The 16,539-nt window shown below is 49.5% G+C and overlaps 1 pseudogene; it reads left to right on the forward strand.

The window, feature by feature from the left end:
* Window positions 1-8,782, forward strand: part of LOC132533726 (NADP-dependent malic enzyme, mitochondrial-like) — a 36,307-nt pseudogene extending 27,525 nt beyond the window's left edge.
* Window positions 8,783-16,539: the final 7,757 nt, after the last annotated feature.

Here is a 16,539-nt window from a genome sequence, read left to right on the forward strand (position 1 = left end):
GCTCAGAGGTCTAGGAAAAGTATATTTGGTGACCTGGGGGAGCAAACTGGGTGCAGTAGAGCAGGAAGCAAGGTGGCAGTGGATACTATCAGGGTTAATCAGATTCCAGCCACCAGAGAGAACATTCCACACCCAGGACCAAGGCCCAGCCTTGAGGCTGTTCTGCTGATGGTCTTTGAGCCATCTGCTGGTCAGAGCACAATCCCTCCTTCAAGAGGCAGAAGGCTGCACTGAAATAGGTTCCCAGGCTGAGGAAACCCTGGAATTCTTCTAGGGAAGATTTACAGGGGCTCAAAAATCATCAGGCTGGCAGAAACACATCTTTATACTCCAAGAAATTAATATTAAAGATGGTTGGCGGGAAATACCTATTCAAAAAGGGTACCAGAGACTTCTTTGCTGGATTTCGAGGGCCTCTTGTCATTCAGGGAAAGATATCTATCTTTTGTGTCATAAGATCTGTGAGTTCAGATTTGTGACTCCCTGACTTGGCCTTGGAAGTTTCTTTGAGTTGAATATGATTTCATGAGCCCAAGAGACCTCCTACTACTAGGCCCCCAGACAATATACATGCTATGCAAACCAAGCTGTAAATTCGTGTTCAAATCTATTCTCCCCTGTCTGCAGTAGTGTTAGGCCCTGGTGATCCACTAGGCATAAAATGTAGGCCAAAGACTGTACTTGAGTCCCCACACAGCAAATCAATATAAAGGGCTGGTGTGTGTGTTTGGGGGGTAGGATGTTGGGAGAAAGAAAATCAGCATCCCTTGACCCTGATTTCCTACCTCTCCCCAAAGAACCTCTCTTCCCTTCTGGTTCCCATTCATTGGCTTTAACATCCACAAGATTATCATTATTTGATCTGGTCCATTCCTGTGTTTGCTTCTGAGTGGGAGGGCTACACAGCAGCTTCTGTCTTTACATAACAGACTGCTACTTAGGTCTTCCTCGGTCTCTCTGGGAGCCAGCTGGACACATGGGGCACCCCCTACCCCCACCAAGTAGCTGAGCCCACTCTGTTCTGTCACAGGCACAGCCTCCCTGGCAGTGGCTGGGATCCTTGTGGCTCAGTGGGTCACCAGAAGCCGGCTCTCTAGCCATGTGTTCATCTTCCGCTGGGGTGGTAGGTACTGCCAGGAAATGGAGAAGCCTAGAGGCAGCCTGGCACGATGCCTCATCTGGACACTGCACTCCTTTGCCATGTGCACGGGCACTGCATTGGAGGAACTTCCAGACCTGTGGGCTTTTTGCATCCTCCCTCGTTTGAGGATCCCTGCGTCCCCCAGGTGTGGAGCGAGGAGGGCTGGCTGCTACCTCCCTGGGTCTGAGCCTGTCCTGTGTGGCACCCCCAGGCTGCCCTGGGCATCACTCACCTCCTGGTCATGGCCCTGGAGCAGGAAGGCATCCCTGCGGCTGAGGCCACCAAGAAGATCTGGATGGTGGACTCCAGGGGACTCATTGTCAAGGTGGGTTGGCCTGGGGGCAAGACATGGGGTATCTTACAGTAGCTGGAGATGGGGTGCTCAGCTGTGAGGAGGCAAGTCTGGCAGGCAGGAGAGAGAGGAGGAGGAGGAGGGCAGGGCCTGCTCTTTATTTGGATTGATGGCTTGATTGATTTTGCCACCAGTGTTACCATTGGGGCTCAGTTCCTACACTGCTTCATTAGTTCTGGCTGCTTTTTTATGTAGAGAGGAAGAGATAGAGAGAAATAGAAAGGGGAAAAAGGAGAGAGAAACAGAGAGAAATGTAATTACCCTGCAGCACAGAGTGACCCCACTCAGATGTCACTTAGAGCCTGAACTCAAGCCCCAGATTCCACTAGCTTAGAAAACTGGGGAGAGGGACCCACGAAACTGTTCAAAGGTCAGAGCTGAAAATGTAAATACCGGGGCTAGGAGGTGGCACATCTGGTAGAGTGTTAGGACTATGTGTAAACCTGATAGAGCTTAGGGAGAACCACCCCTGTCCTTGGATGGAGGTCTGAGAAGATAACCTCTTGGTAAGTCTCTCTCAACCGAGATGAGCAAAAGGGGGGAAACTCAGACTTAGTTCTTTCCTTCTTGACTCTCAGGCCCACAGAAACCCCAATACTACCCTCTATTAACTGCAGGCCACATGGCTGCAGATTCACTTATTCAATGTTACCTTCTGATCACAGAAGAACACACTTCATCACACACCTCAGACCCCAGACAAGAGAAATTCCAAACTATATGGCTTTTTGATATCCATCTTCTCTCTGTCTCACCCTTCTGGTTTAACCCCTATGCTTCTCTCAAATACCCTTAGATTATTAAGTTGCTGCATCATGGAGAATAACTGTCTTGTATCTCATCAATTCCTGTGATACCAGCCCCCTACGATAGGGCCAAGCCGGCCTTTAAGAAACCTGTAATTTCTGACATATTTCAATAATTCCCTTTGTTTGGTTTTCTATTTAACTCATGTCCACCTTGCTAATAAACGAGTTCTGAGCATGCTGGAGAGCTCCCTGGTGTCTTTTACTTCATGTCACCCCTGTCTTGAGCGAGAAAGAACTGGTCCGTTACCTTTCCCCCCGCCAGAGACGTGACAATAGAGCACCCCACCAGAGACGCGACAGTAGAGCACACACGTTCCCATTTGTGAGAACCTGGGTTCAAGTGCCTGGTCCTGACCTGCAAATGAAAAATTTCCCGAATAGCAGAACAGGCTTAAGATGTCTCTCCTTACTCCCTTTCTGTCACTCTCTGTCTCTATAAAAGAAGGGGAGAAAAAAGAAAAGAAAAGAAAAGGAGAAGAGGGGAGAAGGAAAGAAAGGAAAAAGGAAATAGAGACCACCAAGAGTAGTGGAGTTATGTAAGTACTGAGCCTGGGCAATAACAATGCTGGGTATAATAATAATAATAATAATAATAATAATAATAATAATAATAATAATAATAACATGGCTCTGAGGTCCCAGGGTCAAGCCTGGTGTCACCAGAAGCCGTAGTAGTAGCAGTAGCAGTAGCATTAGCAATAGCAGTAACAATAGTAGTAATTAACACATTTAGCTATACTGGCCAAGATCAAATAATCTAGCTGTGACTCCTCCCTCGTGTGCCGGCTCCCAGGTGTGGCAGTCATGGCTGGTGCCTTCACAGAGCAACTCCTCAGGGACACGGCCTCCTTCCACGAGCGCCCCATCATCTTCGCCCTGAGCAACCCCACCAGCAGGGCCGAGTGCACAGCTGAGCAGTGCTACCATGCCACCCAGGTCAGCAGGCCCTTACCAGGCGGGCAGACGAGCTCTCCAGAGGAAGATGACGATGGGGCCTGGGAGCCTGGAGGAGGCATGGACATGGCCCAAGAGCAGTGGGGCTGGCAGGCAAGTGGGTGGGTGTCCAAGTGGACAGGTGAATGGGCAGGCAGGTGGGCAGCTGGAGGGCAGGTAGGTGGGCAGGCTGAGATAGGCAGGTTCTAGGACCTAGCAAGGGGCTCCCAGCTCTGTCCCCCTACCCCCACCCCAGGGCTGGGGCATCTTTTCCAGCAGCAGCCCCTTTGAGTGCATGACCCTGGAAGATGGCCACACCTTGATGCCTGGGCAGGGCAACAACGCTTACGTGTTCCCAGGGTTGGCATTGGGTGTCATCGCAGGATGTTCCTCATCAGGAACATCCCTGATGAGCTCTTCCTCCTCACTGCAGAGGTAGGCCACCTGCTGGGGAAGCCCACAGAAACTTTCCAGAAGCAAAGGTAGGGTGCATGTCTGAGTATCTGTCCCAACTCAGAAAAAGGGGGTGGATACCCCTCCAGGTAAAGTGTGGACATGAAGGTCCTTTCTGTTCTTGTCACCAGCTTCAGCACATTGGGCTAACTTTTTCAGATAAAGGAGGGAGAGGGGAGAGGCCCCATAGCCCCAAAGCTTCCCCTTTCCCCCGTGCTGTGGGAGCTGGGCCTGGACTGGGTTTCACATCTGGGAAAGCCCCTATGTTCCCAGGTGAGTTAACTCCCGGCCCTGATATAGTCACTGTAGTTTGTGTGTTGGTTTGAATTGATTTGCTCATTATGGAACACTGCTCAGCTTTGGTTGATGGTGGTGGGCAGGGATGGAACCTGGGATCTCAGAGCCTCAGGCAGGAAAGTCTTTTGAAGCACTATGCTGTCTCCTTGGCCCCAGAAGATTTTTTCCCACTTTTTAAAATTTGTGATTAATAGTAAATTATAAGATTTTACAGTGTATAGTTTCACACCACGCTCATCACCAAAGTTCTGTATCCCCACCCTTCCACCTCCCAAAGATAACCACCATAGTTCTCACAAGTCTTACAAAATCTGCTGCTTCAGGTGCTGCTTCTCCTCCTCCTACTATTCCTCCTCCTCTTTCTTATCCTCCTCCTCTTTTCAAGTTCATCTGTACCCACTCTCTAGATTTCAGTTATGAGGGAAACCATCTGATAGATATCTTCTATCTTATTTATTTCACTAAGCATAATCACCTCTAATTCCATCCATGTTGTCCCAAAGGTCATAATGTCAAGTTTTTTTTGGTCATAGAGTAGTATTCCATGGAATATATATCTTGGAACTTGCTCAGTCCACCATTTCTTGATGGGCATTTAGTCTGCTTCCATTCTTAGAAGACTTTGCACTGGACGTGCTTCATGGATTTTTTTTCTGGACAACTCTGGGCATTCATAAGACCAGCTATATTTGACTAAATATTTATTTTGATGGTGGGGGAGAGGAAAAGAGGGGGAGAGAGACTGCTCAGCTCTGGCACATGCAAGGCGCACCCTCAGGCTTGGGGGGCCTGTAATCAACTGCTGGAGTGTCTCCCTGTTGTAGTGAGTGATGCTAAGTGTTTCTGAGAGTTTATTCAGTGCCAACCTCCCCCAAACACTCCCCCCCCCCCAGAAGCCAAGGCTCAGACTTTGCCTTTGTTCTGGAAATGGCCAAACTCAGCTTATTTCTCTCTTCCCACTCCCTCCTCCCCTCCCCAACCTCACCGACCCCCCCAAGAAATTTCCCAGGAGGTGTCTGAGCAGCACCTGTTGCAGGGGAGATTATATCCACCCCTCAGCTCCATCAGAGATGTGTCTCTTCTTCTTCTTCTAGCGTTTGCCCTTCTTCTGTAATGAGTCAACAACGTCAGGTTGAGCCTGATGTAGAGTTTGGAGACCTCCTATGAATCTGTAGAGGTGGCAGTCATTGACTATGTGGGTCATAGTCTGTCTGTAGCTGCAGGGGCAGTTCGGGTCGTCTCTGGCTCCCCAGCAATGGAACATAGTGGCGCACTGGCCATGGCCTGTTCGATAGCAATTGAGGAGGGCCCAATCATAACATGCTAGGTCAAAGCCGGGTTGACACTTGCAGGAGTCTGTGATGAGGTGTTTGTTCTTTACCTCAGCTGACTGAAAACTCTGTTTCCAAGAGTCTGGAACAGAGAAGTTCAGTGTAGGTGTAGGGGACCAGATTGGGTGACGAGACGTCAAGCGTTGGACAGGGTGGGCGAAGATATCCCCGTATATTGGCAGGTCTGGTCGAGCATAGACGTGGGAAATGAACTTAGATGATGGCGCATCCCGACGAATATCTGGAGGGCCGATGTTGCTAAGAACTGGCAGCCATGGAACCAGGGTGGAACGGATGGTTCCAGAAATTATCCTCATGGAGGAATATAATTTGGAATCGACCAAATAGACATGGGGGCTACGGAACCATACTGGGGCACAGTATTCTGCAGTGGAATAGCATAATGCCAGAGATGATGATTGTAGTGTGGTAGCACTCACGCCCCATGAGGAGCTGGCCAGTCTTGCAATGATGTTATTCCTCGTGCCCACCTTTGCTGCAGTTTTTATGAGATGTTTGTGAAATGACAGAGTGCAATCGAGAGTAACGCCAAGATAGACTGGCTGGGCTTCAAGACGGATTCTCGTATCGCCTAGCTGCACATTAAGCTCACTTGAAGCTGAGGCATGGTGTAGATGGAAAACAGATGATACCGTTTTTTGCAGTGCTAGGGATTAGTTGCAATTTTTTACAGTAATCAGATATCAGAGACATGTCTTTCGTGAATGTTTCCTCGAGGATGTCGAACTTGGATGCCTGAGTTGCACAGCAGATGTCATCGGCGTAGATAAACTTCCTTGAAGAAGTTTCTGGGAGGTCATTGATGTAAATTTTAAATAGCGTAGGAGCCAGAACAGAGCCCTGGGGGAGGCCACTTGAGACAAGCCTCCATCTGCTAGACTTGTCACCCAGATGCTCCTGGAATCTTCTGTTTTGGAGAAGAAACGATATAATGTTGGCAACCCATGGAGGCAGGCATCTTGAGATCTTGACTAGGAGACCACGGTGCCAGACCGTGTCATAGGCTGCTGTGAGATCAACAAAGACAGCGCCCGTCTTTAAATTCTTCTGGAATACATTTTCAATGTAAGTTGAGAGGGCCAGGGCTTGTTCGCAGGTAGATCTTTCTGGGCGGAAACCAGCTTAGGCAGGTGATAGGAATTTCTCTGTAAGGTGAGAAATACGTGACAGAAGCAGCCTCTCAAGGAGTTTGTAACACACAGAGAGGAGAGAAATTGGTCTATAGCTGGCGGCCAGTTTTGGGTCTTTCTTTGGTTTCAAAACCACTATTACCTTCGCACGACGCCAAACTTTGGTCATAGACTCAGATTCCAAGATGTGGGAGAGGAATGAAATGAGCCACTTTTTTGCAGCGGGGCCCAGGTTAAGAATGAGTTCTGGGGTTATGTTATCATAGCCAGCAGCTGTTCCCGGTTTAACCCTCTTCAAAGCATCTTCCAGTTCAGACAGTGTAAAGGGAGAGAGTTTTGGAGATGGACAAGATAACCGGAAGTGGGATGACCACTCATGGGAAATTTCTCTTTTCCAGACTGGGTTGATCTTAGCATGTCCAACTTGAGTTAGGTGACTGGCCACTGAGTTTGGAGATACGGGAGTCTGGGAGACTGGAGGGAGTTAGCTACTGGCACCCAGACTGTGAAGAAGCTTCCAGGCCTTCCTACTTGAGTGGGTGAAGTTCAGACTTTCCGTGAGTTGTTGCCCCTCAGCTATATCTGCCCCTCAGCTCCATCAGAGATGTGTCTCTGAGAATCGCCATCAAGGTGAGGACCTCTGCCCTGTGACACTGGCAGAGAGGCAAGTGGCCTTCTCTGTGGCTTGAGGGAGGAGGGGAGAATGGTGCAGAGGATGCTGGGAATGTGCTGCCTGGGCTAAACCCTCCTTGCTTCCTGTCAACCATGCTCTCACCCAGGGCTCCCACTTATGTTTGTGCACACACAGGTATGTGAGGACATGGCTGCACATGTGTATACATGTGCATCTTATGCATGCACATATGTGTGAATGCACACGTGTATACACAGAAGACTGTATGGAACCAGAAATGGAACCTGAGAGCCCAGGCCATAAACATAAATCAGAGGTGCCAGGTGGTGGCTCACCTCGCAGAGAGCACAAGTTACCCAGGTTCAAGCCACAGATCCCCATCTCCAGGGGGAGCTTCATAAGCAGTGTAGCAGTACTGCAGGTGGCTCCCCTTCTGTCTCTCCCTCTAATTCTGTCTCTTAATTCTATCTCCCAGTATCTCTGTCTCATTAAAAAATAATGGCCACAGGGAATAGTAGAGTTATGCAGGCACTGAGCCCCAGAAATATCCCCAGTGGAAAAAACAAATGTGAAGCAGTGACGTTAACTTTGATGATTCCAGGAGTGCTGAGGACATTATTATATTGTTATTTCTATTAATATACATATACATGTATATCTTTACATCTTTTTTGTTGATTAAACCAATTTTTTACTGTTTTGTTGTCTGGATAGTGGTTTACAGGACAGTTGTGGACACATGGGTACAATGTGTCATCTGCAGAACACTCTCAATTCTAACTTAGGTCCTTCTGTTCCACCGTGCACCAGAAACCCTCCCTCCAAGCTCCCCACAGCCCTTTTGCTGCCTCCTTCCCAAAAATCCTTTGCTGTTTTTGTGCAATACATGAAACTCAGTTCAATTTTACTTGTTTTCCCTTTCTGTCCTTGACTGTTAAGATCAGCCTGTGAGTGACAACATCCATTATTCATCCTTCTATTTGGGGCTGATCTCACTTCACATGATTTCTTCAAGTTCCATCCACATGAGGCAAAGGAGATGACCTTGTCATTTTTAACAGCTGATCAGTGTCCCACCAGTGCTCCACTTTCTTAGCGACTCATCTGTCATTGGGCATCTGGTTGCTTTGAAACTTGGGTTGATACAAATAGTGCTGCTATGAAAATACCTGTAGTATTTATTTCCCAAGTCATTTTTAATATTTGTAATATTTATTGGATAGAATCCGAAATTGAGAGGGAAGAGGGAGATGGAGACAGAGAGACACCTGCAGCACTGCTCTATCACATGTACAGCGTGTCCTCTGCAGATGGGGACTGGGAGCCTGAGCCCTGGTCACTGCACATTACAATGATAGCACTTTTACCTGGCCCCATATTATTGTTTGTGTTTTTTCATTTCCTAGAATTGAGGAGCTTCATAGTATATAGTCCTCCTAACTGTCCCTGCTCCCCTACCTGTTGCCCTCCTTAGGGGCACACTAAAGGCCCTTCATCCTTCATCCCCACCATCTCACAGGTCCTCACATATGCCTACAAGCACAACCTGGACACTTACTACCCGGAACCTTTGGACAAGGAGGTGTTTGTTTGCTCCCTGGTCTACACTCCTGACTATGACTCCTTCTCACTGGACAGCTATAAATGGCCTAAGGAAGCCATGAGTGGACAGATGGTCTGATGCCATTTCTGCAGGGCTGGGGGCAGGGGCAAGGGAGGGACACCCACAATACAGATGACCTCTGATGGCTGTTCTTGTCACTGTCTATCCCTAAACTCTCTGTGCAAGAGCAGAAGCCCAGAGGCATCTTGTCCCACAGGCCCTAAATGCCCATATTTTTAGAACCTCCCTCCACATCTGGCTTAAGGATTTCTCCAGACTTTCTGTTGCCAGCCCTGAACCTAAGCTTGTGAGAAATCTAAAAGCCCCACCTGGACCTCGGCCCTGGCAGTGCCCATGACTGCTGGTGGGGAGAGAAGTGTGGTGTGGGGAGTCACTTGGCCAGGAGGAGAGTGGTTCAGGGCATGCAGCTAAGCAATGAGAGAGCAGAGTGGTGGAGCAGTAATACACGAGTCACAAGCATGAGATCCTGAGTTTAATCCTTGACATCGAGTGTGCCAGTGATGTCACTGCATGACACAGGAAGCAGACACTCAGGAAACCCCTGCTGCCTGCTCTGCCTAGAGCCACACTGCCATCTGTCAGCCACAACAGGCCCCTTTGGCCCAGGTCTTAGTCTCTCCATATCTCCCAGTGTGCTGACACTCAGTGTAGTGTCCCCAAAGCATAGCTCTGTCCCATGACTCCTGGATTCGGGCTAAAGATTCATGGGGGTTGGGGGTTGTTCCAGAACATTCATTCCTTCAGAAAAGTCCAGGCTTGGGGAGGCATGATAAGATTCACAAGTAACTGTTCTGGAGGAGAGAGGCAGAACATAGCTCTTCATACTAAGGCCTTGGGTTCGAACCCCAGTACCATATGGGAGCACCATGAATGGTAAAAGGGTTGGGGAGCTTCATGGTCAGGGGAACAGTGCTAGGGTAACTTTAGTCTCTCTCCCCCTCTGGACACAGTAAAACATTTGAAGCTGGAGGCCTCTGAGCAATGGAATTACACTAGCACAGGGCCTTGGGCTTCTTGCCTTTAGCTACAGAAAGCTGTTACAAGCAGGGACCCAGGAGGGGGCTGTGATAAAGCCTTGATATAGGAGGCCCAAAGTTGGAGACCTACCACTAAATGGGAGCACCCTGGACAAAGGCCAGTGGAGGGCTGGCAGAAAAGCTTCCCTGAACAGAGGCCTGCTTGGCCCTACACTTAGCCCTGGCTAGAGCCCAACCCCTACCACACTGGAGGAAGCTGCCCTGCTGGGGTCTTTCCTGCTCTCCCTCTGTCTGAAAGAATTGCCTGGAGTGCTGAAGCCCTGGATGGGGCTCCATGGATGGTGGGACAGTACTTTGATCTTGTCTTCTCTCTAAAAATACAGACTTACAGATTGTCCGGGAAGGTAGCTCAGTCACAATGAGCAGGCATGAGGCCCCTGGTTTCCTCCTGGAACAAGGCACCACATTAGATAAAAAAACTATGAACTGGAAAAATAGCTTAATAGAACAGTGTGCTGCTTTGTCATGTGCATGGCCCTGGTTCAAACCTGACAACCACAGAATTGAGGTAAATTCAGTGCTGCTTCTGTCTCTCAAAAAGTCAGCCCATAGTGGTTAAGTCTTGATGAGAAAAAAAAAAGATTAAGAGCAAGCAGGCACACAGAAATGCTTTATTATTTTAACATAAATTCCAAGAGGAGGTTGTACTTTATTAGAAAAGGACAGGGGTGACACACAAGGAGGGTACATGCACAAGCAGGAATACACCCCAGGCTAGGTGAGGCTGGGTGCCTCTTCCCCAGCTTCTTTGGCAGATGCTCTGGGGAGCATGGACTGGGTGCCAAGGGCATGAGAATGAAGACAGCACTGCACAGCTAGGGGGTAAAGGTGGGGTCCCCCTCCCCAGCTGCCCTGGAATTAAGTGATATGGGTGAGCTTGGAGGACAGGAGGCTGCACTGGTGGACAAGAGGGGTTGGAGTGGACTGAGGGGAACTGGTGGAGTGGGGGGAAGGAGTTTGGTGGAGTGAGGTGGAATGGGGACAGTTGGAGTGGGGGGAGAAAGGTGGATTTGAGAAGGGAGTGGGTTGGAGGAGGGGTAGAATGTTGGAGAGTGAGTGGAATGGGGGACACAGTAAAGTGGGGAGGGGTGATTTGGGGGAGGGTTAGAGTGGGGGAGAATGAGTGGAATGGGGGAGGGCGTGAAGTGGGAAGGAGTGGGTTGTGGGAGGGATAAAGTGGGGGAGAGGGATTGGAATGGGAGAGGGTTGGAGTGGGGAGGGGGTGGGTTCAGGGAGGAGTAGAGTGAGGGGGTGTGGAATTTGAGTGGGGGAGGGGTGGGATGGGGATGGGCTGGAATAGAGGAATGGGGAGTCTTGAGGGGAGGGGTTTAGACTGGCAGATAGGGGAGTTTAGTGGGAAGGATGAGAGTGGTCTGGTGTGGGGTGGGGGTGGGGATAGATGCATAATCCAGAGTTAGGCTGGGAGCACCCTCTCCATCTGTCCTGGTATCAGGGCTGTGAGGTTGACAGTGGTGCTGGACTAGTCCCAGGGGATCTGGGGCCAAGAGAGGGATGGACTGGTGGGTGTAGGGAGTGAGGAGAGCTCACCACATTCAGTATGAAGCTGGGTGCCTTCTTCCCAGCTGCCCTGAGGGTGCACTGGGAGGGTGTAAGGAGGGTGGTTGGGTTGGGGGTGCTGAAAGGGGTAGAGGCAGGTTGAGTGGTGGGGGTAGGGGGTGGGGGTGAGGGTTTGTTGAGTGGGGTGAATCCTCCCTCTACCCCCCAGTCCACCCCTAACCCCCAGGACCTGCTACCAGGACTACTGAGGAGGAGGCACCCAGCCTAACTGGCTGTGATGTTCAGTCTTGGTCCTCAATGCCCACCCCCCCACCACTCCACCCCTCCTCCACACTCAACACCCCTTCACCCCAACTACCCTCCTTTCACCACCACCCCATCTCCTGTCCACCTTCAACCCCATGGCCTTGGCTGCCAGGGAAGCTGGGTGCCTCCCAGCTGCTCTGGCAGCAGGTATTGTGGGCCTGAAGGTAGAAGGGAGATGGGGTGGTGGAAGGAGGGCAGGGGGTTGGAGGGGTTTTGAGTGGGGGGAGGGGTGCAGTGGTGGGAGCCAGGGTCAAAAACAGCACAGCACAGCACAGCCAGTGTTAGGGTGGGTGCCTTGTCCTCAGCTGTCCTGGTAGCAGGTGCTGTGGGGTTGTGGGTGGACTGGGGGTGGTGGGCAGAGGGTGGACTAATGGGAGATGGAGAGGAGGGGTTTGGTAAGATAATGAAGATAGACAGGTGGGGGGTGGAGGGAGGGTGGACTAATGGGAGTGGGAAGGGGGTCTAATGAGGAAGGGGAGAGCACTGGTGGGAGGAGGGGGTTGAAACATCAGTCAGGGTGAGGCTGGGTATCTCCTTCCTGGCAGCAGGTACAGTGGGTGAGGATGGACAGGGAAGGTGGAGGGAGGAGGCTGGACTTAGAGAAGGGGTTCAAAAAGGGGAAGGTTGGTTGCACTGGTTAGGGCGGGGAAGCAATACACCAAAGCCAAATGGAGGTTGGGTGGCTCTCCCCAGCCACTCTGGCAATGGGTAGCTTTACGGCTGAGAATGGACAGAATGTGGGGGTGTAGGGAGGGTAGAGTAATGGTTGGGTGCTTTGTAGGGGGGAATCCAGTGGGGGTGACCTGAATGGACTGGTGGGTCATAGTGGACTGGGAGGGGAGGGGTGCAGTAAGGGAGAGGTGTGGATTTGGAGAGAAAGGGGTAGACTGGGGAGGTAGATTGAGGGTGAGGACAGCACAGCACAGCCAGTTTGGTGTGGGGTGAGGATGGACTGAGTCGGGTGGGTAGTGGACTCTTGAGTGGATGTGGACGTGGACTGGGGCAAGGGAGGTGGACTTCAGGGGAGGGTGGTGGATGAGGGGAGGGTGGTGGATAAGGGGAGGGTGGTGGATGGAGGACTGGGATGGACTGCAGGAACGGTGGTGGATGAGGGGAGTGTGGTGGATAGGGAGATGGGAAACAGACTGCAGGGAGGATGGTTGGCTGGGGTAGGGTCAACTGGGGTATGAGGGGATGGCCAGAGAGGGATGAAGTAGACTGTGAGGAGAGGGGTTGTGTGGGGGGGGGCGGGTTTGAGGGCAGCGCGCCACAGCTCAGGTAAGGCTGGGTGCCTTCTCCTCTGCCACCCTGGCAGCAGGTGCTGTGAGGTTGAGGCTGGACTGATGTCAGGGGTGTGGGTGAAGGACAGCACTCCACCCTAGGGTGAGGCTACATAACTCCTCCCCACAGCTGTCACATTATGCTCTGGGTACAGGTTGACTGGGGGGAGGCTGGGGGTGGTCAGGCACACATGGATTCACAAAGGGAGGGAGGACAGACACAGTCTCCTCCTCAAGCTCCTAGTTGGCATCCAGCTGGAGTCCCAAGACAACTGGGAGGCGAGGACTGGACTCTGGCTTCACATGATCATGGGAGACCCTGGCAAGTGTTTGTTATAGGGCCAGAAGTAGGTCTTGCCCTTGTTCGATGGGTCTCGCTGACACTGTTTGCAGCATTTGTAGTCATTACACTGATCCAAAATAAATAGTTTGTCTGGGGCCCTGGAGGGGAGGAAGCACAGGTGATGGTGAGAAACCTTCCTCAAAACTGTGAAAAGGAGAAAAGGATTACAACCCCTCCCCAGTACCTGCTCCCTTAGCCTTCAGCCTGCCCTCACTGCCACAAATGATGAGACTACCTGGGAGAGGGGGAGTAAATGCCTTCCACTAAAATCAAAACATCTCTAGAAGATATTGTATCCCAGTGGTAAAAATAGCATGGCAGTTCTGCAATAGACTTGTATGTCTGAGGCTTTGAGGTCCCAGGTTCAATCCTCTGTATCATCATTAACCAGAGTGAAGGGGGAGTAGAGACAGGAAGAAGAGTAGCAGGAGAGGAAGTGGAGGAGTTATTCATGGGTTACCCAGGATAACAATTGGTTAATTGGCCATTTAGAATATTTGGGGCTACTGACAGTGCACTGTGGTTCTGCAAGTGACTTTCATTTTCTTTTATGTTCCAGTTTAATTCCCAGCTCCACTATAAGCCTGACCTAAGGTCAGGGGAAAAAAAAAAGTTCGGTATATTGAGGCTTTGATAGCATCTGAAGGGACAGGCTCCATCTGATTTGGCAAGTTTTTCACCTTCTCAGTCAGGCACATGTTAACTTTCTGCATTGACAAATGAAAATAAGACAAAAGATCATCACTCTTTCTCAGGCTAGCTGTCAACCTCCATGGCCCCGGGACTAGAGGCTCTGCACCTGGGTGGTGAGTAGAGAGAGAGGGCGGAGGAGAGGGGAAAGGCAACCTGTGGAAGGATGGTCTGGGCCTGTTCCCTGCTGGGTGTCTCACTTTGTATAGGACCCATTACCCATGACTCCATTCCTAACTGACTATTCATTTACCCATGATTCTTCAGCTCTGTTCTTAGAACAGTCCATAAGCCAAGGATGTAGTCACTCTCCCTGCTTCAAATTTGTTATTTCCAAAGGGAAATATCCCACACTCTGTTCCTCACCCTGCACAAAAGAAAAAACAAAGCTTTCAGGGAGCCAGGCTGTAGCGCAGCGGGTTAAGCGCAGGTGGCGCTAAGCGCAAGGACCAGCATGAGGATCCCAGTTCGAGCCCCAGGCTCCCCATCTGCAGGGGAGTCGCTTCACAGGCGGTGAAGCAGATCTGCAGGTGTCTGTCTTTCTCTCCTCCTCTCTGTCTTCCCTTCTCTCTCCATTTCTCTCTGTCCTATCCAACAACGACGACATCAATTACAACAACAATAAAAAGACAACAAGGGACTGGGAGTATGGACCGACCAGTCAATGCCCATGTTCAGCGGGGAAACAATTACAGAAGCCAGACCTTCTACCTTGTGCAACCCTCAATGACCCTGGGTCCATGCTCCCAGAGGGCTAGAGAATGGGAAAGCTATCATGGGAGGGGGGGGGTAAGGAGATTGGGTGGTGGGAATTGTGTGGAGTTGTACCCCTCCTACCTTATGGTTTTGTTCGTTAATCCTTTCTTAAATAAAAAATTAAAAAGAAAGACAACAAGGGCAACAAAAGCGAAGATAAATAAATAAAATAAAATAAAAACACAAAGCTTTCTTGAGTAAAGGCAAACCAAAACAGCTGAAACCCTCTTCCCGTCAATGAATCCCCACTCAAAAGTGGTTTGCTTCCTTTAACTCATCTAAAAACTCATCTCATGGACCTACACTATGATCCTACAATTCCTCTCCTGGGGATATATCCTATGGAAGCCAACACACCCATCCAAAAATCTGTGTACACATATGTTCTTAGAAACACAATTTGTTATAGCCAAAACCTGGAAGCAGCCCAGTTGTCCAACAACAGATGAATGGCTGAGCAAGTTGTGTTCTATATACACAATGGAATACTACTCAGTGTTTAAAAATGGTGACTTCACCATTTTCAGCCCATCTTGGATGGAGCATGAAGAAATCATTTGAAATGAAATAAGTCAGAAACAGAAGGATGAATATGGGATAATCTCACTCCCAGGCAGAAGTTCAAAAACAAGATCAGAAGAGAAAACACAAATAGAACCAGAACTGCAGTTGCTGTATTGCACCAAAATAAAAGACTCAGGTGCAGTCCGGGGAGAGTTCATGTTCAAAAACGATGAAACAGCACCTAGTGGGGTTTGTATTGTTATGTGGAAAACTGGGGAATGCTATGCATGTGCAAACTATTGTATTTACTGTTGAATGTGTAACATTAATCCCACATCCCATAAGCTGAGATATATACTCATCCCATAAGGTGGCCTGTGATATGCAACAGCCTCAGAAGTTGACTGGGGAGTTGAGATGAGAAAGAAGCAGGCTGGGGCGAGCTAGGGTCAGTCATGGCTCTCGATGTGTCCACACATGTTTCTACTAAGGTCGGTGTCAAGGGGTGGGGGATGAGAGGGAGAGAAAGGAGAAGAGTGTTATGGTGGGGAAGGAAGGCCCAGGCCCCTTACCTGTAATGTTTCTGGGTCATTTCTTTCTTTTGCTGATGACTATTTGTTTGGCTGGGGATACTTTCTTTCTTGTCACCTGCAGCGGCTTCCACCGGATGTTGTACAAATTGAATATTTCTCTGCCACTTCTCAGCCTCCAGAGTGTTCTTATTTTTGCCTCTTATAATAAAGTCTCCTATGGGCTCGTATACTGGAAGTATGGATGATCTTTTTTTTAACTGGAACAGAGAGAGCCAGTGTGAAGGCTGCAGCATTGAGGTACACTGACAGACCCACTGAGAGAGGAAGCATCACTCTTCTAAAGGCCACTGGCATCCCTTCAACCTGCCCTCTAGAAGGTGGGTTCAAACATTCCCAGACAGGGTTATATGCAAGAGAAGCAGAAGCAACTCTTACAAAAAAAGTGGCATTTCTGATTCCCCTGTGATTTTATAGGATCTGCGACAACAAGGTTATAAGCAGCATTCTTCATGCATTCTTCTTTTTCTGATTTTAGTCTCAACTTTGCAAGGAAAAAGAAAATAAATAAAACAAACACACACTGGAAATATCATTCTTTTTTTGCAGGCTACTAACCTTTCCTTCTACAAAGACTGTGTTTCAAATGATTCCAAACTGATTGGGCTTTTCTATGTTTGTTTTGCTCCCTGAGAAAATGTTTCAAAGTCAAGAACTTTCTTTTTCAAACCAAAGGCCATGGTGGCTCAAGCAAGCCAAACAGAATGGCAACTGAAAATGTGTGGCTGTCTATGTTCTTCCCTGCACTCATGCAACAGAGTAGAGTAAACCCTCCATTTATCCTCCAAAC

The sequence above is a fragment of the Erinaceus europaeus genome, chromosome 17, assembly GCF_950295315.1.
Source record: "Erinaceus europaeus chromosome 17, mEriEur2.1, whole genome shotgun sequence".
Lineage (NCBI taxonomy): Eukaryota > Metazoa > Chordata > Mammalia > Eulipotyphla > Erinaceidae > Erinaceus > Erinaceus europaeus.